At 49.3% G+C, this 26,409-nt stretch overlaps 1 protein-coding gene and 1 long non-coding RNA gene across 3 annotated transcripts in view; one reads left to right on the forward strand and one right to left on the reverse strand.

Annotated features, from left to right (window-relative positions):
- LOC139052226 (uncharacterized) overlaps nt 1-26,409 on the reverse strand; it is a 723,436-nt gene that overhangs the window by 113,843 nt on the left and 583,184 nt on the right. The window lies entirely within an intron of this gene.
- Nucleotides 1-26,409, forward strand: part of LOC139052230 (uncharacterized) — a 153,905-nt gene that overhangs the window by 106,518 nt on the left and 20,978 nt on the right. The window lies entirely within an intron of this gene.

Raw genomic sequence — 26,409 nt, forward strand, 5'->3', positions numbered from 1 at the left:
CGAAAAAAAATTTTTTTTTCAAGTAAAAACAGACCAATAAGTGAATGCGCGTTTATTTACAATAATCCTCATCAATCATCACTATTTACAATCAGTCATCATCACTCGCGGAGTCCTCAGACTCCGAGCTGGTGCTGCATTCTTCTGGCTCATCACCCCACAAGTCGTCGTCTTCAGTTCCGTCCAAATCGTTGGAAATCCCGGTCACTTTGAAGCTGCGGGATACAATGTCCGTAGACACCGAATTCCACGCGGTCAAAATCCACCCCAGCACAGTCGCGAGCGGTGCCCTCTTGAGCCGCCCGGTCGGAGTCTCATCGTGATCGCCGTTTGCAATCCATTCCGAGTATTGCCTCCGGAACTCAACCTTAAAAGGCCGGTTAATGCTCACGTCCAGTGGTTGCAGCACGCCGGTGAGGCCGCCCGGAATAACGGCCATGTCTGTGCGGATACTGCCCAGTTGTTTTTTGACTCTATCCGTCAAATGACCGCGGAAGCTATCCAAGACGAGCAGCGATCGTTTGGCCAACATCGCGCCTGGGCGATTCTGCCAAACGCTCTTGATCCAATCGAGGACGAGCTCATCATCCATCCAGCCCTTTTCTTGGGCTCGAACTACAATTCCCTTCGGGAAAGCCTCATTCGGAATCCTCTTCCTTTTCAAAATCACATACGGGGGCAGCTTCCGCCCGTCTGCAGTGACGCACAGCATAACTGTGCACCGTTGGCGCTCCGCGCCAGTTGTCCGCACAGAAACGCTCTTCTTTCCTTTAAGCTCAACTGTGCAGTTCTCAGGACAGTCGAACCACACGGGGGTCTGGTCGGCGTTTGCTATTTCCGACAACATGTAGTTGTGCTCATGGCGCATCCCGATCACGTACCTTTGAAAGTTCAGCACCTTGTCGGTGTAGTCGGGGGGCAGCCTCTGGCACAGCGTGGTCCTTCGCCGAAAGGATAGGCCCTTCCTCTTTAAAAATCTCCGCAACCAGCCGACGCTACCTTTGAACTCCTCGCGGGGTATGCTTCTCGCACGCGCCAAAGCTTGCGTCTTCACGCGCAGCATGTCCGTCGTCAGCGCATATCCATTGTTCCGCACTTCCATTGCGTAGCGGAACAGCTCTTCTTCGAGCTCAGGATATTTGCATGGCTTGCCTCGAAAAGCACGCCTTTTGGAGCTGGTGGTCTTCAACGCATCCTTCTGGTTGCACCACCTTCGGACGCACTTCTCGTCCACGTCAAATTTTCTACCCGCCGCACGCTTGCCATGGTCGAGGGCAAACTCCACTACCTTCAATTTAAAGCCTGCCGTGTAGCTATTGATATGTTTGCCCATCGTGCTAGAATGGCAACGCTCGATGGCAATTCGTGAAAAATAAAGCAGAGCACACACGAGAGCCGCAACAACAGCGTGCGCCCACGCCAACAACGCTGCTACAACTCGCGTGCCTTCGACAGTCGCAAAACAAAGCCGGGGTGGCCAGCATGGTGGCCAGGGCTGATGATACCGATGACGATATGGATTGCGGAAGCTCGCGGCAGAAAGAAAATATGATGATGATGATGACCCGCGACATCAGCGCCATCCGTGGGCGGCATCTGGAAGCTTCCGTGCGCGCGCATTTTGAAAGCTAATCACACGTGGGTCGTGGAAAGTTCGGGGTGCGGCCCTTACACGGATATTTTTTTTTAAATATTTGCTTCGGGAAGTTGGGGGTGCGGCCCATACACGGGTGCGGCCCTTACACGCGTTCATACGGTATTTATTACAGCGCACATAGGTAGCCAAGCATAGTCGCTGTGTTCTACTACGACCCCTCGTCCCTGTGCCGTTTCGTCACTGGGCTTTCAGGACAGGGGGCAAGTGTACGTGCCGCATTAGTGTGGCAAGCTGCATGATCCTTGTTGCGATTTCATTGCAGCGGCACATTCCACGAAAGCAGCTTCTGAAAGAATCACACGGCGAAAAAATCACCTTTCCGAGTGTATAACGTACAGGCTCGTCCACTCTTAGGGTGAACACGGCTCACCGTGGCCGCGCTCCGCGGGGCGCCAGTGCGTCCGGCGCGGCGGCGCATGGAAGCGAAGCGGCGCAGGCGCACACGGACCCGGGGGAGGTGCCTCGCGTCGTCTGCTACAGCGCTGGAGCGCACCGCCTCTTGCTTTGCTGTACACTTCGCTAGACCCAGGTGACTGAGTGCCCGAGGCGGCATTGCAGGAAGGCGTACTTCACTAACTTCATCATTTTTCAGCTGGTTCCGTCTACAGCTTGTGAACAGCCTGCTTAATCAATATACATAAACAGAAGCAAGCTTCTCACCACATAAGTCACTTAGCATGTTTTTTATATGTGATGAGGGTAAAAATAGTCATTTTTTCGCACTTTTTATTAGGCTGAGGCCCTCTTATTTTACTTTCACAGCACTTGGTGTGGTGCATACCGAGAAACCTATTGGGCACGCTCTTGGTTGCAGTCATCATGTGATGAGCCTAGTGCGCCGTTTCGCGCATGTCTTGATGCTAGAAGGAATGTGCTTAATTGTCTTAAGAAAACGACCGAAACCCGCTATAAATTTCGCAGAAAGTTAGAGAGCGATTGTTCAATCACGCATCATCATGCTTGCCATGGATTTTACCATTAAGGAGGGCCATACTATTACTTCGACAACAACTAAGAAGTGATCTCAGCTGCTTCGCACTCTCTTATTGACGCGTTAATGTCGCTGGTAGGACAGCATGGAGCGCTTTACGCGATGTAGGAAAGTGCTCTCCCCGGCATAGCAACTGATTTGGCGGCAATTTTACTCGCCCTTCGCATCTTTCTGCATCCTATAAAAAAACTAAATTCATTTTTGCTGTCACAGCTTGTGTAAAATCACCGAAGCGGTGCCGGTCCTCTGACGGCTACCTGACGCGAGATGTCGCAGTCTCATTTTGAGGAATCGTTGGTCATTTATTTGATTACATTGATTAGGTGAAGTAAAACACATGGCATCGACGTTTTTGTTTTGTTTTTTCTCCTTGGAATCAATGCACGCCGCATGAGAATGCTGTTTCCGTCCGTTTCGAATAGGTAATTAAAGTGGAAAATCTATAATCTACCTGCCTGTTTTCCAGCTTAAATTACGTCTTTCCGGGTAATTAAGCCGTTATTCGCTTCTATTTCATTTCAGTACTTCCTTAGAATGGGCCATATGCATATTCTCACTAGCATATAATAATTTGCTAATTGTGCGGTATACGTCCCCAAGCGACACATGGAGTTACGCCATAGAGGTGGGCATCGAATAAATTTGGAGATTAGGAGGAATTTCTTTCTTTCTTTTTTTTTAGGAGGTAGGCGGGGGTGGGCTATGCTGAGTGGGTAAAACCCAAATATGAATACGGCACAGGAACCCTTGCCGCGGACAAGCGATGCTGTTGCCGTCGTGGGGAAGTGGCCGGTCCGTGTGTTGGACGAAGGCGGCCACGACATTTAAACCGACGGTCAGGAGGCCGGCATGGTGTCGTCTGCCCACAGCATGCCGGTGGTCGGCAAACGGACTCGCCGTTTGTAAACGCTAAGCCCGGCCCATGCCAGATTGCTGTGTTAAGGCCAGTCTACTTTTTAACTGACCATGGGCGCCAGCCCGATCAACCGCTGAGCCCCCTCCGCCCCCCTTTTTCTTTGCGTAGGTCATGCTACCCCATCCTAGCTTAATGTGATGATGCGGTGCAGCCAACGACTACTCAAGTGAGTGACTGGCCACTCAGGAGTTACAGATTCTGGGATGACTCACGAAATCGAAAGACACCAGAGGTGCTTCCATTAAACGCATTTCCGTCGACATGCATGATGAATTGCATTTTGTTCGGTTCCTGGTTGTCATGGCGCTTCAGCTATAATAACGCTGTAACAGTGCAGGATAATTTCATTTCCCCGGTGCACTTTGGGAACTAGCCATGTCGCGGGTACTGGAAAAAGAAAGACGACGCATTGTAGATCTGTGCCTACAAAACTATTCTCAACGCGTTAAATCGGAGATGACAAAAAGGCCACTGAAAACTGTAAATAGAATCATCCAAGCTCACAAGAAGGATGGAAGAATTGCGGATGCTCCCCGTAAAGCACGGCAAAGAGTCACCATTGTTGCGGCGGCTGCTGCAAACCCGACCGCCACCGTTCGAGAAATTAAGAACAGCCTCAGGCTGGGTGACGTCCCTGACACGACTATCAAGCGTCGCCTCTACGCTCCACCCAGCCTAAAAAGAGTGCGAAAAAATTGACAGTATTTTTACCCTCATCACTTATAAAAAGCATGCTAAGTGACTTATGTGGTGAGAAGCTTGCTTCTGTTTATGTATATTGATTAAGCAGGCTGTTCACAAGCTGTAGACGGAACCAGCTGGAAAATGCACCAGTTAGTGAAGTGCGCCCTCCCGCAATGCCGCCTCGGGCACTCAGTCACCTGGGTCTAGCGAAGTGTACAGCAAAGCAAGATGCGGCGCGCTCCAGCGCTGTAGCAGACGACGCGAGGCACCTCCCTTGGGTCCGTGTGCGCCTGCGCCGCTTCGCTTCGATGCGCCGCCGCGCCGGACGCACTGGCGCCCCGCGGAGCGCGGCCACGGTGAGCCGTGTTCACCTCAAGAGTGGACGAGCCTGTACATGTTGGGACGCGTTTCTGCATATTAGTATGTTTTCTAGCACTTACTTGGTGTCCTCCCGGACTCGGGTATAGAACATTATTTGCATTTATTCGTGCTCTTAGTCTCTGTCCAGTGAGTTACTCTACTTGCCATATCGATGATTATCTGGTGCTACATAAAGGCGCCCCCATCTTGTTCATTATCATATTTAGAATTTTGCGTCTCGAATACCCCTCCTCTTCTTGAGCAAAATAAAAATAAAAAAGGAATAAAATAAAAGCTTCTTGCTCAACGCCTCGGAAGTGTTGGGAGCATAACTCTGAAGAAGAGTGTAGGTTTAAGCACCTTTATGCAGACACATCCTGACAGTTGACCAGTTTAAGACGAGTTTCAGCGGTGCCGAAGTTAACTGTACTACAAGAGCAATAAGGCCAGCGCGCACCAAAAGAAACTCGGAGGCCCGCCGGACTGCACGTCTACAGTTTCCACAAACATGCTTTCACGTGCGCTTATCCCCTCGCAAGAGAGTAAGGCTGCGTTCACACTTGGTCTCGGAGCAGGCGGAAGCGGAAAAAACTTGACAAAATCCGCCCGCCCAGGCGGAGAAACGGGCGGAAAACCAGGCGGCGAAAAAATCGGTCTCGGACCGATTTTTTCGCCCAGGCGAAGCGGAAAGAAGTTCCGCTTTACCGGAAGCTGCAATCGCATGTAAACATCCGGTCGTAAAATTTAACATTTTCCGTTGCTCATTGTCTATTTTTAGGAAAAGCAACTAGCTAAAGCTATTGAAACTATGTCTTGTTTATCTTCCATGGTAGACGAAAGTTAAAAACGACACGCGCAGTTGCGCGAAATGGTAGCTTTTACTAACTGATGGGTCAATGAATGAACGTATGTCTTGAAATAGTGTGATGAACAGTGCCACCGCGCGGACAAACGTACGCAAACTAGATAGATGTGGGCGAAAGCGGAAGTGGTTTCCGCTGTAGTGGCGAAACAAATGTGAACGTTTTGTACATGCGCGAAAAAGATTATCCGGCCGCTTTGGCTTTTCCGTCCGCTTGCGGTTTCCCAAGTGTGAACGTAGCCTAAGTGACGCTTTTACCGTTTAAACGCTTTAGCTTGTTACAGGTCGGTCTCACCTGCACAGAAGCAAGGCGTAGGTGGGGGCACTGATTAGGATCGCATATACTGATCGTTAGCTGAATGCTGTATACACAGTGTTCTCGCGTCTACGGATCGGATGTTTTTGCTGCGAAAATGGCTGCCTGATGTGATCATGATGCATTTTAAATAGCGGCTAATGGGCTACTCCCTTTCACTAATCCTGCATGATCAGAATCCGCAGTCAACGTTACGGCTTATCGTGGCCGCCTTTCGTGCTCTTACTGGTTGAACGTGAACCGACTTGCGTGCCTGTAGAGAATGAGCGAGTACAAACGCCGACTGCGTTTAATTCACGACCACGCACAATGCCCTGAAGGAAGCAACGCATGTCAAAAGCACCCCGGCCTGGCGAACGCTGCGGCAAAACCATTTTTCGGAGGTCAGTTCTTCGGGCAGGGCACGCGCAGAGCACGTTTTAAGGCGTCAGCGTTGGCGAGCCCGTGTCGCGGAAAATCCCGCGTCCCGCCTGGCCCCGTACACTAACACGATCAACAAATTGCCACAGAGGGCGAAGAAATCGACCGCGCGGATCTGCTAAGAAAACAGGCATAGTACACCAATTAAAAAGGTTCCCCCGTGAGCGCCACCTCTCCCGCTAGAGGTGCCGTAGTAAGCGCCATTTTAACGTACAGACTTTCTGCAAAATTATCTGTCCTAATTATGCGTTTGTAGTTTTTTAACATTAAAAACGCAAAACAGCGGTCAGCAGCGTCGAACCGCAACGTGACCTCTGGCCGGGATCTAAAATTTTTATCGGTATGTTCGCGTGCATGGCACGCACGCATTCATTGTTTCGTATTTAAGCTGGTTGATTCTTTTGTGCTAAAGCCAGTTTATTGCGCCTCGATACCTCGCGTTATTTAACTTGGGGTGAAGAGAGGTGCTTCGGTAGCAGAGCTAAGCCCGGAAGCTAGGTTTCGTTGTTCTGGTAAACTGTACATCTGTCACTAAAATTCCGCTCACCAACAGGCACCTATCTTCACGCACTATTTTGCATATATGGTTTCCCTGCAATAAAATATTGCGACAGGCATGTCATATGCAAAGTCGCTGACCTCTTCTGCAACCGTGCGTATTCAAAACTATTGGGCTTGGCTATCGCTGCCACAACGCACTGCCAGTATTCTGAAGAGCTTTGCAAAGAGGGCCTGTAATTTAAATCAACTTGATGTTGACTACACTACTGACGTTGTGTCTCAGCAATAGTGCACCACGATATACAGCAAGACAATAATAACCTCAAGAGAAAAAAAACCTAGTGCATGCGTTTCAAAGCCTTGTTGAGAAACTGCCAGGATTAATTAATACTGACACGTGTACTTATCTTTATCGGGCAACCACGTTTCGCCGCTTAACAACTGTAATCGCAGAGCGAGGTACGCGCCTGCATGTATCCGACGTTTCTGGAAAGTTATCGACGCTTCTATCCGCGTGTCTGGTGTCGCCGAACCTTGTGTTATCAGATTTCATCGCGTGACACGAATGGTGTAGAACTTTGTGGAAGACACGCGGGTCCCATCAGTTAATCTGGAACATTCGACGACTGATCTATAAAAGCCGACGCGCTTGACCCGCTGAGCAGTTTTTCCGACGATCGCCGACCGTTTACGCCGCTATCGTTGTACTATAAGTGTAGCCTGTTTTTGTGGGCACAGGTTCGCCCAATAAAAGCTAGTTTTGTATTCCACCGTATTGCTTCTTTCTTCACCGTCACTCCCACGTGACATCTGGTGGAGGTGCTTTTCGTCCATCTACAGGACGCCCCCGACAAGCCGTGATCCCAGCCCAGACCGCAAACAGAACACCAACGTAGTCCGGGACCACCGAGCAAGCCGCCGTCTTCAACAGCTGCCCCCGGAGCACGGACTTCTACCTGTAAAGACCAAGAAGATTGTGGCCAAGGCAACCGCAATGGCAGCCCCAGCGTCCCCCATCGTCCTGCAGCAGCCAAGGGAACCACCGACGATCCGCGGTTCCACATTTGAGGACCCTGAAACCTGGCTGGAAACGTATGAGAGGGTCGCTACGCTTAACAACTGGGGAAGCGACGACAAGCTGCGGCATGTCTATTTCGCACTGGAAGACGCCGCCAGGACCTGGATCGAGAATCGGGAAGCCACCTTAACGACGTGGGACCTATTCCGAAGCGGCTTCTTGCAAACGTTTACAAGCGTCATACGAAAAGAGCGAGCCCAAGCACTATACTAGAAACCAGAGTGCAGCTGCCGATTGAGACGATCGCGATTTTCACAGAGGAGATGGCCCGTCTTTTCCGGCATTCCGACCCAGAAATGCCAGAGGAGAAAAAAGTCCGCTTCCTGATGCGGGGTGTCAAGCAAGAACTTTTCGCAGGACTTATCCGTAACCCGCCGAAGACCGTAGCTGAGTTTTCTGCAGAGGCATCGACGATCGAGAAAACTCTGGAAATGCGCACCCGGCAATATAACCGCCAGGGGCTCACGCCGCAGTACGCCATCCAAGGACTCGATTCCGACAACCTTCAGGAGACCATCAGGGCCATTGTGCGCGAAGAACTGCGCAAGGTCCTGCCTTCGTCGCAGCCCCAAGTGGCTTCGATCGCCGAGATCGTGAAAGAAGAGGTGCACCGATCACTTGGAGTTCCCGAGCTGCAACCACAATTACCGCAGCCCCAGCCAGACGCGATGACATACGCCGCCGTCGCACGCCGTCAAGGTCCCCCTCCGCGACCACGCCAGGGCCCTGCAACGACGCAATTCCGTCGTCCACCGCCGCCGCCGACAGCGCGCCCACCCGTCGCCCAGCGGAGCCACCCGAGGAAGACCGACATTTGGCGCGCTCCTGACCACCGCCCGCTCTGCTACCACTGCGGCGAAGCCGGGCCCGTGTACCGCCGATGCCCATACCGGGACCTGGGATTGCAAGGCTTCGCCGTGAACGCACAGCGCCCGAGGGAAGGTGAACGCCCTCGTGACATCGCCGATTACCTCGCCGCTACTCAGTGGAGCCCTCGACGACCGTCCCGTTCGCCGTCACCAGGCCGCTACCTGTCGCCGCAGCACCGACCATACACCGGCCCAGCCCGGGGCCGCTCTGCGAGCCCATATCCGGAAAACTAAAAGCAGCAACCGATGGAGGTGCGGTTGCTGTTCGTCGAACTGACGAAGATCCTCCGCTGCCGACGAAGACGACGAAGAAACCATCTTGACGACCTAATAACGTCACGCCGCCGTCCCGAAGAAGTCGGGAAGCCAAGACTACACCGACGAAAGACGACTTGATGAAGCGACGTTCCAGCTTCAGTTCAACACGACGCAGCCGTGATCCGACGCCACGACCTAACTGCAACGCCAGACAAAGAACCACCGACCTTGACTTGCTTCTCGAAGGCCACGCAGTCACTGCCTTAGTCGACACAGGGGCTGATTCCTCCGTAATGAGTGGACACATCGCCGCCCAGTTGAAGAAGGTTAAGACTGCATGGGAGGGCCCCCAAATTCGGACCGCTGGAGGGCACCTCATTACGCCGACTGGAATCTGCACGGCAAGCATTACCATTCATGACCGGACTTACCCTGCCACCTTCGTTATCCTGCAACAGTGTTCACGAGACGTCATTCTCGGCATGGACTTCCTGAATCAACACGCCGCCATCATCGACCTGAAGTCGCAGTCAATAACGCTGTCGGAAGATCAAGCGATACCATCGGAGCGCCCTTGTAGCCACCACGCCTTGAGTGTGCTAGAAGATCAAGTGAGCATCCCGCCTCGCTCCAGCATCGTTATTTCGGTCGGCACCGAAACACCCGCTGACGTAGAAGGCGTCATCGAAGGCGACCAACGTCTACTACTAGACCGTGAAATTTGCGTCGCAAGAGGGATCGCTCGACTGCACGGAGGAAACACGAGAGTGTTGCTGACAAACTTCAGCCAGGAGTTCAAGCACATCAACAAGGGCACGACGATCGCATTCATCGAGGAAATACAGGAAACCAGCGATGCCTTTGTCCTCTCGGATTCTCTTGCATCTACCCCGACGACCGTAGTTCCCGAGCCAGACTTCAACATAAATCCAAGTCTCCCCGTGATTAAGCAGCAACAGCTCAGAAGTCTGCTTCGACGATACAAAGACTGCTTTTCGACGTCATCAAGGATTCGACAAACACCAGTCGCAAAGCATCGCATAATCACCGAAGAGAGCGCTCGACCACTACGCCAGAGCCCTCACCGAGTTTCGACGCGAGAACGCGAAGCTATAAGACAACAAGCCGACGAAATGCTGCGCGACGACATCATCCAGCCGTCGAAAAGCCCGTGGGCGTCTCCAGTTGTTTTAGTGAAGCAAAAGGACGGAACCCTACGTTTCTGCGTCGATTATCGTCGACTGAACAAAATCACGAAGAAAGACGTATACCCCCTCCCACGGATAGACGACGCATTAGATCGGCTCTGCAATGCTAAATACTTCTCATCGATGGACCTCAAGTTTGGCTACTGGCAAATAGAAGTGGACGAAAGGGATCGCGAAAAGACCGCCTTCATCACACCAGACGGCCTCTATGAATTCAAGGTTATGCCATTCGGACTGTGCTCGGCGCCTGCAACGTTCCAGCGCGTGATGGACACGGTTTTAGCAGGATTGAAGTGGCAGACCTGTCTTGTTTACTCGGATGACGTCGTCGTCTTCGCCGGAAATTTCGACGATCACCTTAAGCGGCTTGCGACAGTATTAGAAGCCATCAAGTCATCAGGGCTCACCCTGAAGCCGGAAAAGTGCCGCTTCGCTTACGATGAGCTTCTGTTCCTAGGCCATGTCATCAGCAAATCTGTAGTACGCCCCGACCCGCAGAAGACAGCTGCCATCGCAAAGTTCCCGCAGCCAATCGACAAGAAGGCAGTGCGCAGATTCCTTGGCATGTGTGCCTACTATAGGCGCTTTGTCAAGGACTTCTCACGCATCACGGAGCCGCTAACACATCTAACGAAATCTGATGTCGAGTTCAATTGGGAAACGCCGCAGGCCGACGCATTTCAAGAACTCAAACGACGCATGCAGTCGCCGCCGGTACTTGCACACTTCGACGAGGACGCCGATACTGACATCCACACTGACGCCAGTAGCCTAGGCCTCGGTGCCGTCCTAGTCCAGAGGAAAGAAGGATTTGAACGGGTGATATCGTATGCTAGCCGGTCGCTGTCAAAAGCGGAAAGCAATTATTCTACGACTGAAAAGGAATGCCTCGCCATCATTTGGGCTACAGCTAAATTCCGCCCTTACCTCTATGGCAGGCCATTCAAAGTCGTCAGCGACCACCACGCGTTGTGTTGGCTAGCTAACCTAAAGGACCCTTCAGGACGGCTGGCGCCATGGAGCCTCAGACTACAAGAATATGACGTAACGGTAATATACAAGTCCGGAAGAAAACACTCCGACGCCGACTGCTTATCACGCGCCCCAATCGATCCCCCGCCGCAAGACGACGCGGACGACGACGCCTTCCTTGGGATAATAAGCGCGGAAGACTTCACTAAACAGCAACGAGCAGACCCGGAGCTAAAAGGCCTCGTCGAGTATTTGAAAGGGAACACCGACGTTGTCCCTAGGGCATTTAAGCGCGTGTTGTCTTCGTTCACGCTACGAAACAACCTGCTCGTGAAGAAGAACTCACCAGTCCACGCCAGCTACCTTCTTGTGGTGCCGTCAGCGCTCCGCCCAGAAATACTGCACGCCCTACACGACGATCCAACCGCTGGGCACCTCGGATTCTCCCGGACGCTGTCGAGGATACAGGAAAAGTATTACTGGCCGCGTCTGACCGCCGACGTCGCCCGTTACGTCAAGACATGCAGAGACCGTCAACGACGCAAGACACCACCGACAAGGCCAGCAGGATTACTACAGCCGATCGAACCTCCTCGTCGACCATTCCAGCAGATTGGGATGGATTTGTTGGGGCCGTTTCCGATGTCAACATCCAGGAATAAGTGGATCATCGTGGCGACGGACTATCTCACCCGCTTTGCTGAAACCAAAGCTCTACCGAAAGGCAGCGCAGCCGAAGTGGCGAAATTTTTCGTCGAGAACATCCTGCTGCGACATGGTGCCCCAGAAGTCCTCATCACCGACAGAGGAACGGCTTTTACAGCAGAGCTCACCCAAGCCATTATGCAGTACAGCCAGACGAGCCAGAGGAGGACAACTGCCTACCATCCACAGACGAATGGTCTCACGGAGCGCCTGAACAAGACCCTCGCCGACATGCTAGCAATGTACGTCGACGTCGAGCACAAGACGTGGGACGCGGTCCTGCCGTATGTCACCTTCGCCTACAACACGGCGGTGCAAGAAACAACACAGATCACGCCATTCAAGTTGGTTTACGGCAGCAACCCGACGACGACGCTCGACGCCATGCTGCCCCACGTCACTGACGAGGAGAATCTTGACGTCGCTACCTATCTCCAGCGCGCCGAAGAAGCCCGACAGCTCGCCCGCCTACGGATCAAGACCCAGCAGCGTACCGACAGCCGACACTACAACCTCCGACGACGCTTCGTCGAGTACCAGCCCGGCAACCGTGTTTGGGTATGGACCCCGATACGCCGGCGAGGACTCAGTGAGAAGCTGCTGCGACGCTATTTCGGACCCTACGAGGTCATCCGACGTATTGGCGCACTAGACTATGAGGTAGTGCCAGACGGCATTTCGCACTCACAGCGGCGCCGCGCACGATCTGAAGTGGTCCACGTGGTGCGCCTTAAACCATTTTACGGACGGTGATGAACTTCCTTAGTTTGTTGTTTTCTTTGCTACGAGTGCTTTTCTTTGTTACTTTCGTTTGTTTGCAGCATCGGGTCGATGCTATTTAAGAGGGGGGTAATGACACGTGTACTTATCTTTATCGGGCAACCACGTTTCGCCGCTTAACAACTGTAATCGCAGAGCGAGGTACGCGCCTGCATGTATCCGACGTTTCTGGAAAGTTATCGACGCTTCTATCCGCGTGTCTGGTGTCGCCGAACCTTGTGTTATCAGATTTCATCGCGTGACACGATTGGTGTAGAACTTTGTGGAAGACACGCGGGTCCCATCAGTTAATCTGGAACATTCGACGACTGATCTATAAAAGCCGACGCGCTTGACCCGCTGATCAGTTTTTCCGACGATCGCCGACCGTGTTCGCCGCTATCGTTGTACTATAAGTGTAGCCTGTTTTTGTGGGCACAGGTTCGCCCAATAAAAGCTAGTTTTGTATTCCACCGTATTGCTTCTTTCTTCACCGTCACTCCCACGTGACAATACTTTACATTTCATTACTTAAGTTAAAGCAACTAACGCAACTTTTTATTTGTTCTAATTCTCAAGATGTCAATTAGGCAGTTGTAGATAATCGTAAGGCACCTTAAAACGAGGCGTTTTAGAGCAAGCTACATGCTGCGTCGATATTTTTGCGAAAGACACAGAAAGCCCGTGAAATATGAAAACTATCATGTGAGGCCCATACTTGCAGAATATTGTATCCCTTGTTGGAGCACGTTAGCTGCACACTCGCCAGTAGCACCATCAGTCAGTCTCAGTGGTCGAACGGTTTCCTACAATAATCATTAGGGAAAACACTGGCGTTGCTATCGTTCAGCCACGATGGGAACGAGAGGCAGTACATAGGTGTTTCAGATATCTCCGGTCTTCTTCTGCCTTCGAATGCTGTTGTTGCATCGTTAATTACGCTATATCTGCCATCCTTTGCATAAATTTCAGAGCAGGAGATGTTTTTTTAACAGAGAATTCAATGAGACTCTGTCATCATGTATAATCATTGCTCATTGCAACGGTTCAGCCTGTACATGAGTCTGGGGCGTAATAGCATCAATATCGAGCTTTCGTGAGAGGTCCCGTGTTCGAATCCTCCTGTGGGAGAATTTTATTAGTGTTTGTTTGTTTTTTTATTTATACGGTAGTTCTTTCATGAACATGATCAGTTCGAAAAGTCGAGAAGTCGTATTAAGCGAGAAGGACGAAGCATACGCAAATGCATGCACTATCATCCCCATGTGCGCTGAAGCACCCTGCTTGCAGTTTTGGTAAATACTGGCTGCGCCGTCTCCTCTAGACGGTGTGTGAACCTCTATGTGAGTGGTAAGGGAAGCTTATCATCGGTTGATTGGGCATGCAACGTGGTGGTTGTAGCAGCACGCGCAATAATTCTGTTCACTGTGCGCGAACTGCTCCCGGCAGTCATTACGTATCAAGCTGAAGAAAATGCGCTGCATCGAACGGTGTGCTTTGTTTTTTTTACTATCTCTACTATATATTATTAATGCTTTGCATTCAACTTACGGTCTGTGTTTCCCACTCCTTTTTGATGCATCTGTGTTGTCTATTTACAGTTTCAGATACTCGACGCTTGGTTGCCAACTTCTCTTACTTAAAAGCAAGCCTTACCCATGTAACCCAGCCCCCAAATGCAGTCGCTCCGCCAACGTCTGGTTAATCTCCAACCCCGAAAAGATATCAGAATTATACGCGGAATCATATTCGCCATGGTTAACACTGACACCATTACACTTCTTCAAATTCCTCGCACCACTTCATATTTATTCTTCCTAAAAAATTCTCTGCGCAATTACTATTGCACTCAGCTGCATTGGGACCGCCACATCAATGGGCACATCATCATCATCATCATCATCATCATCATAATCAGCCTGGCTACGCCCACTGCAGGGCAAAGGCCTCTTCCATAGTTCTCCAACTACCTCGGTCATGTTCTTATTGTGGCCATGTTGTCTCTGCAAACTCCTTAATCTCATCCGCCCACCTAACTTTCTCCCGCCCCCTGCTACGCTTCCCTTCTCTTGGAATCCAGTCCGTAACCCTTAAGGTCCATCGGTTATCTTGCCTCCTCGAGGAGGGAAGATAACACGACATGCAATGATAACGCGACATGTAATGATCATTATATGTCATGCCCATTTCTTTTTTATGATTTGAACTAAGATGTCTTTAACTCTCGTTTCTTCCCTCACCCAATCTTCTCTTTTCTTATCCCTCAAAGTTACACCCATCATTCTTCCTTCCAAAGCTCGTTCCGTCTTCCTCAATTCAATGGGCATATCAATGTGCATTAAATTAGGTCTTAGGTATGCCAACGTATTCACGGGCACTCTGGAATCAGAGTTTCATCAGAGCAGCTCGGTGAGACCAATGTTCTAAAAAAGGTTCACAGACAACGAATTCCTAGTCTGGTCCCAAAGCGAGGACTATTTCTTTATGTTCATTTCTCAGTTGAATCCAGTACATCTAATCGTCTGATTCTCCAATACATATACGGCCTCCGTAGTTGCCTTCATGAATGTTAGCGTAAGTGTGCAGAGCAATAAGCTTGTCACATCAAGTTACAAAAGCCAACCGATAAGCACCAATACCTACATATTCCTAGTAGCCGCACGAAACATTGGTAAACAGCAAACTCGTACAGCCAAACTCTTTGTTTTAAGCGAATATGCATTCATAAAGAGGAATTTGCATCGAACTGTGAACAACTCCAAAACGACTAACTGTTATGCCGGCGTTATCCACCCTGTGTTATCCGCGACGCAATTAAAAAAGCAGACAACTTTGATTGTCATCCGCTCATGAACAGAAAACCCGCTCCCCAAAATCACCTACTAACCTTATCCTGAAGTATTCAACATCAACCGGTAACACAAACAGTACCCCCCGAAAACATTGTGCCATATTTTACAAACGAGGAAGTGTGCCAATTTGATGCTGAACCTCTGCGGGGGGCACACAAACGGGTCACCAGTCTCAGACATGCTGTCACGCCTTTTAAACTATGCTAACTTCATATGCAGCGCACCATGCAGAAAACTTTGATGCAAACTTTGCCGCAAGCTGAGTAGCGCTCATGTTGACAAAGCCATCGCGTCTCCATTTTCATTCAAAATCCATGGTGATTACAGTTGCGTCGCTTGTAACGCTGTATGTCGCCTCGAATGCACAAATTGTAGCACAGAATACATCGGACAAACGGAAACCCACTTTGGGGTATGTTGCAATTACCAGAAATCACATGTATAGTCCATAATGCAGCTCCCCTCTACAATTATGTAAAACATAAGAACACACTTTTCAATTTCAACACCCTTTCCATTTCAAAACACCCTTTCAACACCGTTTCAAACACATAAGAACAGCCGCGTCAATATCAGGCAGGAGCTTTGCACCGATCCTCCCTCTCTTGCATGCGTAATCACGCGAACGTTAATTAAAATTTGAAGTCGGATATCTCGGAGCACAGACACGCTAGGAGAATTCTTCCAAGTGAAACTCTGCAGAAAAACGACTGCCTCTAACTTGTCAATGCAAACGTACCCATTTACTGCAGTCAACAACAAAAACATTATTGTCCAATTTTAATTAATTGGGCTGCTGACAGCGACAATTGTGCCGCCCTGGCCACATAATTATTTGCGGAGGCGGTCTTCGCCTCCGCAAATCCACTGAGAGACACGCGGTCTTCGCGTGCCTCTCAGTGCCAAATTTTCAGAGCACCATAAAGCTTAAATTTGAACGCCCGGCCTAACATATCCGGCAGCATATTGCCAAATTTTTTGAAATCAACTATAAATCCAAGAACATCGAAAGACATATTACTAGCGCAAAAAAGATTTAAGGATTTGTTCACTGCGTTGCGCATAAAATGAAGCTCATATAACGACTTGCGCCTTCTCGGCGATCTGAAAATGCTTTAACTCTGAAAGTCTTGTATTTAATCATCAACTTTTGATTGTATCGTATTTTCTGCAATGAATCTTTTGAATAAAAGAATTATCCCAGGAGGAAATATGCATATGTGTCATATCTTTTTTGCTTCCTAGAATATTCGACTTTCTTAGAGAAAGAGGCCAGTGAAATAGAATGAGATCAGGTATTTTAGGCCAACAATCGGAGAAAGGGTTTAATAGCGTGATGACTTTAATGCGGGAAGTACTGTCCTGACGTCCCTATCCTACAGAAGGCTTGCTATCTTCGAACGCACGACGCCGCAGTACGGTTGAGAGGGAATTCCTATTTTCTGCAAGGAGATAGCGAAGGGCTTGTTTACGTTTTACATTTCTTGGCGTGGTTTAAATGTGCTAGGGCTTTCTGAGGCCCCTTCTTAGTGAATAAGTTTCAGTGTCACCGGCGGGAGCGCCTTACGCAATCCCTCTGCAGCATTCAGCGTCTACTTCGCCGGCATGCTGCCACTGTCATAGAACCTTGGTTCGTCATAGTCGGTGCCGGTGAAGCAGAAGACTGCGAAGAGCTCGGCGAGCAAAGCTTGCTTCAGTGAAGCGACCCAAGACGAAAAGGCCGGTGCTTCTTCGTTCCCTCCCACGCGTGCTGAGCAGAGGCAATGGGGCATACTCCTCACCCCATCCCCTTTGCCCTCTCCTGTACCATCCCTAACCATGGAAAATGGTTACGCCATGATAAGCGTAGGAACAGGGATCCTTATCACTCCTGCTAAGCGTGAAGTGTAGTTGCCGATCACTCCGAGTAGGCGTGATCGGTAAGCGTGGAGAGATATCGCGCTTAGATTCAACGTGTAAAAAAATTGGAAACGCATGCATCGATAAGCGTGGATATTTTTTATTGTACTCCTTTAAGCAGGGAGTTACCTCTTGCGAAGTATCGTCAAGATCCACTGTGTAGTTCACGAAACGTATACAATCACTATGGTGCAAGCAGCATTTTACACATATTCAGACTCCTTTCTTCGTCACGATTGTGCCATCTAGAAGTATGAAAGATTTTCGCACGTACCTGTTGAACCTCATTTTATTCCTGCCAAAGTGAATAACGTCATGCCCGATAAAATTTAAAACTACGCAGGCCCCGTAATGCCCTCTTAATTAAAAATAAAATAAAGAAGGGTGCTCATCCACAATGAAGTGCACGATAACTTACGGGGAAAAAATTAAGAAATATACACGCAGAAGCTCCTCGAGGAGTTGTATGAGCGTGCGTAAGCATTATGCCACTTGCTCATCTGCACGCAGCCAAGCTGGGCGCATTTCGGTGATCAACGTCAACTTGTAACGTCGGGCATACTGGTTACCATAGACGACGAAGTCACCACTTTAATTGACACTGCTGCGGAGAGCTCGGTTATGAGCAGAGAGCGTGTGTGAAAGTTATCAAAATCGAAAAACGCAGCAAGAAATAACGCGGCTTTCATAACGTTCCAGCCCGTAACCACCCTTCGTTGGAGTAAACCTTCTCCCGCGCCCTCTGTCGCCCTTTACTCCCCCATGATCAGCGGCCGGAATGGTAGCTTTTCACTTGCGGAGGGATGATGCGACGTGAGCTGCCCACTACAGGCACCGATCGCCAGAGATAATACCACGCAGGGCACAGTTGTCTTCCGGGTTTTCGCCGGGTTCCGGCCATCATTAAAGAAGGCTGTTCTGTTTCGGCGAGCCTGTCTTAGTTATCTTCAATGAATCAATGAGTCAATCACTCATTCTGTCTATTATTGTACAAAAATACTATACAGATAGATGTATACAGAAGTAGGTCCCATAGTTAAAACTCAATTGGGACCTCCTGTTCATGGTTAACATAAAAAGTTCCTTTGGTAAGCAACAGCAGCTCAATCGGTACAATTGCAGTAATGATAAATAATGAGATACAGATATAAGTAGAGGAAGTTCTAATAGACAATATATCGGCAGTAAGCTACATTGCTAAACTAGATAAAAGTGAAGTAAAAGAGGCAGAAAGAGAAAAATTTAAGAAAAAATTTTAAAAATAATAATTACATCTTGGAGTACATAAGAATGGCAGGTCTAAAACCAAAATCGGATTATTCAGTGTAAAGTGTCCCTCACATTTCACATAACAGAAAACGTTTCACTTCAAAAAATCGATCAGGTTTCTGGAGTTTTATGACAAATGGTTATGTATTCCATGATGATATGGCTGCAAAATGAACTGTCTGTTTTCCATAATTACTGCGCACTTTGGGCAGAATGAAGTTATTCTGCAGCGCGAAACGAGTTGAGTTAGTATTTGTTAGAGATGGTGTAGGAATTGACGATAATGCATTTTTTGTTCATTTATTAGATTGAAATGTGGCAAGGTTGCACTTGACAAGGGCTGCAACGTCTAGAATGTTATTTGCTTGTAGTAACTGTTTAGCATTAGCGGTGTGTGTGTTCGACGTGATTATTCTAATTGCCTCGTTTTGGATGGTTTGTATCGGCTTTAGGTGAGTAGTGTACGTGTTACCCCAGGAGGTTATGCAGTAGTTAATGTGAGAGTGTACAAACGCGAAATAGAGTGAGAGCAACATAGGTCGTGAAAAAAGATGGACGTGCCCTGATGAGAATGCGAATTCCATGTGATAACTTTTTTTAACATGAGTTATATGGCGATGAAATTTTAGGTTACAGTCAATAATAACACCTAAATATGTGCATTCTTTACTTACTGATAATGAATGGTCACCAGTGGAAATTGGCTGAATGCATCATGATTTATTTTGGGATGAGAATAAACTTAGTTTTAGTAGGATTAATGATGAGTCTGTTGATTTTGCACCAATTAACACTAACTCACACTTAACACTAACACTAACACTAACATTCGCCAGAAATATTAATTGTATCATCGGCATATAGTATACATTTAGAAGATGTGAGGCCAGTTAGGTAGATCATTAATATAAAGTAAAAAGAATAACGGGCCCAAAATGGATCCTTGTAGTACACTTAAATTAGACATTTTAGGTTTACAAAAAGCATCGGAAACACTAGCAACCTGGTAACGGTCTCCTGATTAGCTGCGTAATGGTAGTAAAAGAGGGCATGTGGTACATATTGAACCTAATTTATTATAAAGAATATGGTGGTCAATGCTGTCAAATGCCTTTGAAAAGTCTACAAATAAGGACGCTGTGAATTTGAAGTTATCAATGGCTTTCTTTCATTGATCAGTAATAGATGCAGATGCTAGGGCAGAAGACTAACCGGATCGAAATCCAAATTGGTCAGGTGAAAGAATTTATTTCATTTAAGTATTTCATCAATCGTTTTTCGATTACTTTCTCGATGTCCTTGCTAAAACAAGGTAAAACACATATTGGCCTATAGTTACGTAGTAATGAGCGATCGCCTTTCTTAAAAACGGGAAGAACTCTACCACGTTTAAGCTCGCCAAAAAAGGTCCCCGTTTCAAAGATGAGGTCCATAATTTCAGACAGTGGAAATTATATTGATTTAGAAATTATTTTAACATGACCAGGATGAATGTTGTCCAGCCCAGCACTAGTTATCTTTAAATTGTTCATTACTAATACCACCTCATCAGGAGTGGTTGCAAACATAAAATGAATGTGGAAGGCGCCTTAATGCATATAAGTTGTGTTGAGTATGAGTGGAGTTAATACTAAAAAAGAAATTACTGAAAGCATTCGCAATCATAAGAGGTTCGAAATAGGATTTACCATCGTGGAATATTTTAGTTATGCTGTGGCGACGAGCGACCACGTAGACCGGCACGCCGCAAGGATCCGTCATATCACCATTACTCTTTAATTTAGTTCTACTTGGTCTACCCGAGAAATTAACAGAAATAGAAGGATTACATCACAGTCTCTACGCGGATGACATCACCCTCTGGGTTCCCGGTGGGGGATGTGACGGTCACGTCGAGCGAACGCTACAGGCAGGAGTAGATGCGGTTCAGAATTACTTGCGTGGAACGGGCCTCGAGTGCTCGGCTACCAAGTCCGAACTCTTACTCTACAAACTCACAAGGAGAGGTCGTAAAACCCTGCGCGAACAGGAACGGGAATATTCCAAAATACGCATTACATTGGCAGATGGTACTCCCGTACCGCACGTAGAGAAAATTAGAATCCTAGGGTTACACCTGCAGGCAAACGGCCATAACAGAGAGACGGTGCGAATACTTCGTCGTTCGGTAGATGACACCATCCGACTCTTGCGTCGCATCACGAACAGACGCAATGGTATGCGTGAAGAGTGCGCGATCCGTCTCGTGCAGGCGTACGCGATAAGCCGCATAACGTATGTTGCCCCCTACCTGAGGTGGATCGGGTCCGAAAAAAACAAAGTCGAATGCATGATCCGAAAGGCTTTCAAGAGGGCGGTCGGCGTTCCACTCAACGCGAGCACCGACAAGTTTCTAGAGCTTGGAGTTCACAACTCTCTCAACGAGTTAATCGAGGCGCACGACATTGCGCAATACGAACGATTATCCAGGTCAAAGGCAGGTCGATGCATCCTCGAGTCGCTCAGCATCGCGTACCACACTCAGCATGGAGAAAAGATGGCGGTTCCCGCCTCTGTTTGCGACCGCCTGATCATCCCGCCGCTTCCCAAGAACATGCACCCGACGCACCACGCCGGGAGACGCAACAAACGAGCAAGCGACCTTGAGAAGAAGTTTGGTAACAGCAACGAGGCGGTGTACGTAGACGCGGCGCGATATGGAGGAGGGAGAAGCGCGCACGCGATAGCGGTTGTAGACCGCTCGGGTAGGTGCCTCGCGAGCGCCACGGTGACCACGGGACACACGGAAGCGGCCGAAGAAGGCGCGATAGCCCTAGCGCTCGTCGCGGTGCCGAACGCTGCGATCGTGATCAGCGACTCGCAGGCGGCAATCCGCGGCTTCGCGCGCGGTCGTGTTTCGCGGGAAGCGGTCCGCATACTCCAAATTTCTGACGACGGCGACTCGTCATCGCCCTCGCAACCCCAAAATTCTACGGTCTTCCTCCTCTGGACCCCGGCACACACCGATGTTCCGCTAGCGGGAAACGAGGCGGCCCACGCCACGGCTCGAGGTCTCACACGCCGAGCCGCCGCTGATTATGTGGCCGCCTCCGCCCCCGAGAGCGGGGCATCGGATCTGCCGGATCGGGACACTACAACAGAAACACAGCAACAAGAAACACACTGGGCGTGGGGCGATCGCCTAACCACGTTCAGAGACCCAACACTACAGACTCGAAAGACGCAGATTCCCGCCACCACACGATAAACTGAACAGGAACGAGGCCGTGACGTTACGCTTGCTCCAGACACACACCTACCCTAGCCCCGCTATCTTACACCACTGCTATCCGCGTTTGTACCCAACAGACGCGTGTAAAACATGCGGACGCAGAGCAACGCTGCGACACATGCTCTGGGAGTGTACCGGCAACAACGGTAATCAAAGCAGCTCCGTTGGCGACGCGTCCATAATCGCGGCTGTTGCCAGAGTAGAAGGCTCGAGCTCCGTTCTTCCCGACGCCGCCCCGGATGCGGGAGCCGCCGGGGACCTTCTCCGTAGGCGTCGCCGCCGCTGGGAGGCGGCTATCAGAAGTTCAGAGCTGGCAGACCAGCTCTGGGCCGTCCGGCAAGCCGAAGATGCCGCTCGAGTCCAAGAACTCCGAGCCATCACCTGAGGCCACCACATCAAGAACTGCCGGACTATTCTTTACTAAAGTTTCTTCTTCTTCTTCTTCGGAACGCTAGCCCGTGCCGGAGCGTGGCAGCCGCTCGAGCCTCGTGTAGACGCCAGCGTCTACGTCATCTCTCGTGCGACGCCGATGCTGCTGCCGCTACAGAGGGCTCCCCCCCCCTAGAGAGGAGGAAAGTTCGACGAACGATGGAAAGTCCACGTGACGCGGCGTGTCTTGGCGTTAGTCTCGGGTGTCACGTGCGCAGGTGGCGGCGAAGGATGCAGCCGGGTCGCGTCGCATACTGGTGGAGCTGATGGCGCGGGTGCTTCGATGTAGGCGGCTTTGAGACGTTCCAGGGCAATTTTGTCTGATCGGCCTTTGACGTTCACAACAAACGTCGTCGGACGACGCTCTAGAACACATTATGGCCCAGAGTACTGTGGTTAAAAAGGCTTCCGCACGGCACAGTTACGCACGAAAACGTGCGTAGCAGAGGTCATCATCATCATCATCATCATCATCATCATTAGCCTGGTTATGCCCACTGCACGGAAAAGGCCTCTCCCATACTTCTCCAACAACCCCGGTCATGTACTAATTGTGGCCAAGCCGTCCCTGCAAACATCTTAATCTCATCCGCCCACCTAACTTTCTGCCACCCCCTGCTACGCTTCCCTTCCCTTGAGATCCAGTCCGTAACCCTTAATGACCATCGGTTATCCTCCCTCCTCATTACATGTCCTGCCCATGCCCATTTCTTTTTCTTGATTTCAACTAAAATGTCATTAACTCGCGTTTGCTCCCTCACCCAATCTGCTCTTTTCTCATCTCTTAACGCTAGACCTATCATTCTTCTTTCCATAGCTCGTTGCGTCGTCCTCAATTTGAGTAGAACTCTTTTCGTAAGCCTCCTGGTTTCTGCCCCGTAGGTGAGTACTGGTAAGACGCAGCTATTATACACTTTCCTCTTGAGGGATAATGGCAACCTGCAGTTCATGATCTGAGAATGCCTGCCAAACGCACCCCAGCCCATTCTTATTCCTCTGATTATTTCTGTCTCATGATCCGGATCTGCCGTCACTACCTGCCCTAAGTAGATGTATTCCCCTACTACTTCCAGTCCCTCGAATGCCTATTGTAAATCGATGTTCTCTTCCGGGACTGTTAAACATTGCTTTAGTTTTCTGCAGATTAATTTTTAAACCCTCTCTTCTGCTTTGCCTCTCCAGGTCAGTGAGCATGCATTGCAATTGGTCCCCTGAGTTACTAAGCAAGGCAATATCATCAGCGAATCGCAAGTTATTAAGGTATTCTCCATTAACTTTTATCCCCAATTCTTCCCAATCCAGGTCTCTGAATACCTCCTGTAAACACGCTGTGAATAGCATTGGAGAGATCTTATCTCCCTGTCTGGCGCCCTTCTTTATTGGGATTTTATTGGTTTCTTTATGGAGGACTACGGTGGCTGTGGAGCCGCTATAGATATCTTTCAGTATTTTTACATACGGCTTGTCTACACCCTGATTCCGTAATGCCTCCATGACTGCTGAGGTTTCGACTGAATCAAACGCTTTCTCGTAATCAATGAAAGCTATATATAAGGGTTGCTTATATTCCGCACATTTCTCTATCACCTGATTGATAGTGTGAATATGATCTATTGTTGAGTAGCCTTTACGGAATCCTGCCTGGTCTTTTGCTTGACAGAAGTCTAAGGTGTTACTGATTCTATTTGCGATTACTTTAGTAAATAGTTTGTAGGCAATGGACAGTAAGCTGATCGGTCTATAGTTTTTCAAGTCTTTGGCGTCCCCTTTCTTATGGATTAGGATTATGTTAGCGTTCTTCCAAGATTCAGGTACGCTCGAGGTCATGAGGCATTGCGCATACAGGGTGGCCAGTTTCTCTAGAACAATCTGCCCACCATTCTTTAACAAATCTGCTCTTACCTGATCCTCCTCAGCTGCCTTCCCCCTTTGCATATCTCCTAAGGCTTTCTTTACTTCTTCCGGCGTTACCTTTGGGATTTCAAATTCCTCTAGACTATTTTCTCTTCCATTATCATCGTTGGTGCCAATGGCACTCTATAAATCTCTATGGAACTCCTCAGCCACTTGAACTATCTCATCCATATTATGATATTGCCGGCTTTGTCTCTTAACGCATACATCTGATTCTTGCCAATTCCTAGTTTCTTCTTCACTGTTTTTAGGCTTCCTCCGTTTCTGAGGGCATGTTCAATTCTATCCATATTATACTTCCTTATGTCAGCTATCTCACGCTTGTTGATTAACTTCGAAAGTTCTGCCAGTTCTATTCTAGCTGTAGGGTTAGAGGCTTTCATAGATTGGCGTTTCTTGATCAGATCTTTCGTCTCCTGCGATAGTTTACTGGCATCCTGGCTAACGGAGTTACCACCGACTTCGATTGCACACTCCTTAATGATGCCCACAAGATTGTCGTCCATTGCTTCAACACTAAGGTCCTCTTCCTGAGTTAAAGCCGAGTACCTGTTCTGTAGCTTGACCTGGAATTCCTCTATTTTCCCTCTTACCGCTAACTCATTGATCGGCTTCTGATGTACCAGTTTCTTCCGTTCCCTTCTCAGGTCTAGGCTAATTCGGGAGAAACGTACGGGGACCCTGCTTCTTCTGAACGTGTAGGCAAGGGGCGTATCTGGCTGAAGAAGGCTTGCAGTTCGGCAACCTATTCGGCAGGTGATGGTATAGGCGTTTTGGGGGTGGCGACAAAGAAATCGCCCGGAAGGCGTAGGTGAGTGCCATAGACTAGCTCAGCACAGGAGCAACCTAGGTCGCTCTTGAGTGCGGCTCTGATGCCAAGTAAGACGAGGGGCAAATGCAGGGCCCAGTTCTCCGGCGATTCGTGCCATAAGGGAGGCCTTGAGATGCCGGTAAAAACGTTCAACTAGTCCATTGGACTGCGGGTGGTAAGCAGTTGTGCGAAAACGTGTCGTTCCGAGTAGTTTGAGTAGCTCATTGAAAAGTGCTGAGTCAAACTGTCCACCGCGATCTGTGATTATTGTGGATGGGCAGCCGAACCTTGCGATCCACGTAGACACGAAAGCTGCTGCAACAGTGGGCGCTGAGATGGCAGATATAGGTGTAGCTTCTGGCCACCGTGTATAACGGTCGATGCATGTCAGTATGTAGCAGTAACCTTTCGAAGGTGGGAGAGGGCCGACGAGGTCCAGGTGTACGGTGTCAAAACGAGCATCCGGTGGGAGAAAAGACTTGGCAGGTGGAATGGTGTGACGCTGGATCTTAGAGCGTTGACACGACAAACAGCAGCGAACCCAAACGCGAACTTGCGCGTTTAGCCGAGGACAAACGAAACGACTGGAAAGAAGTTTCTGCGTCGCGCGTGTGCCAGGGTGCGACAGGTTGTGCACGGTTTCGAATAGACGTCTTCGCAGGGATGATGGAATGTATGGTCTAGGTATGTCGGTAGAAGTGTCGCAGACGACGGACGTACCATCTGGGGTCACAACGACGTCTTCCAATTTCAGGGGCGTTGACGAAATCCGGAGTGTACAAAGTTCAGTGTCGTCACGCTGTTGACTGGCTAGTAAGTCGGCCTCGATAATGAAAGGTTCCGATGTCAACGTGGAAACGACATTGACACGACTCAGAACGTCAGCTGGAACGTTGTCGGTGCCCTTGATGTGGCGGAATGTTGTAGAAAACTCGGAGATGTGATGATGTGTGGTGTTGTGGTGTTTTGTGGCGCAAGGGCCAGGTTTGGCCAAAGAACGCCATGACAAGTGGTAATGTTGACGATGTATTATGGGAGATGTGACTTGGCTGTAAAGTGGCCTAAAGATAGTCGCTGTAAAGTGCGTAAAATCTACTTGCTATAAAATTATGGCGATGACAAATGACAAATTCTCTGAACATTAAAATCCATCGTAAAAGAATGACGCACAATAGAAAATATATGAGATGGTAAAAATACCTGGAGCACTGTTGCCTCGCCGGAGCCCTTGAAACACAAGGGCCTAGAGGCATGTGCTATAGTAAAGAGCTATCGCAGCGGCATCCTCTGAAGAGAGGACCCGCTGCGAACATGTGGGGCTAAAAACATGCAAGACAACATCTTTCAGAAAACGCAGGACTGCGTTGGCGTCAAATAAAGGTTCTGGGCCGAGTAGCATTACGGGATG

The sequence above is a fragment of the Dermacentor albipictus genome, unplaced genomic scaffold (genome assembly GCF_038994185.2).
Source record: "Dermacentor albipictus isolate Rhodes 1998 colony unplaced genomic scaffold, USDA_Dalb.pri_finalv2 scaffold_20, whole genome shotgun sequence".
Classification (NCBI taxonomy): domain Eukaryota; kingdom Metazoa; phylum Arthropoda; class Arachnida; order Ixodida; family Ixodidae; genus Dermacentor; species Dermacentor albipictus.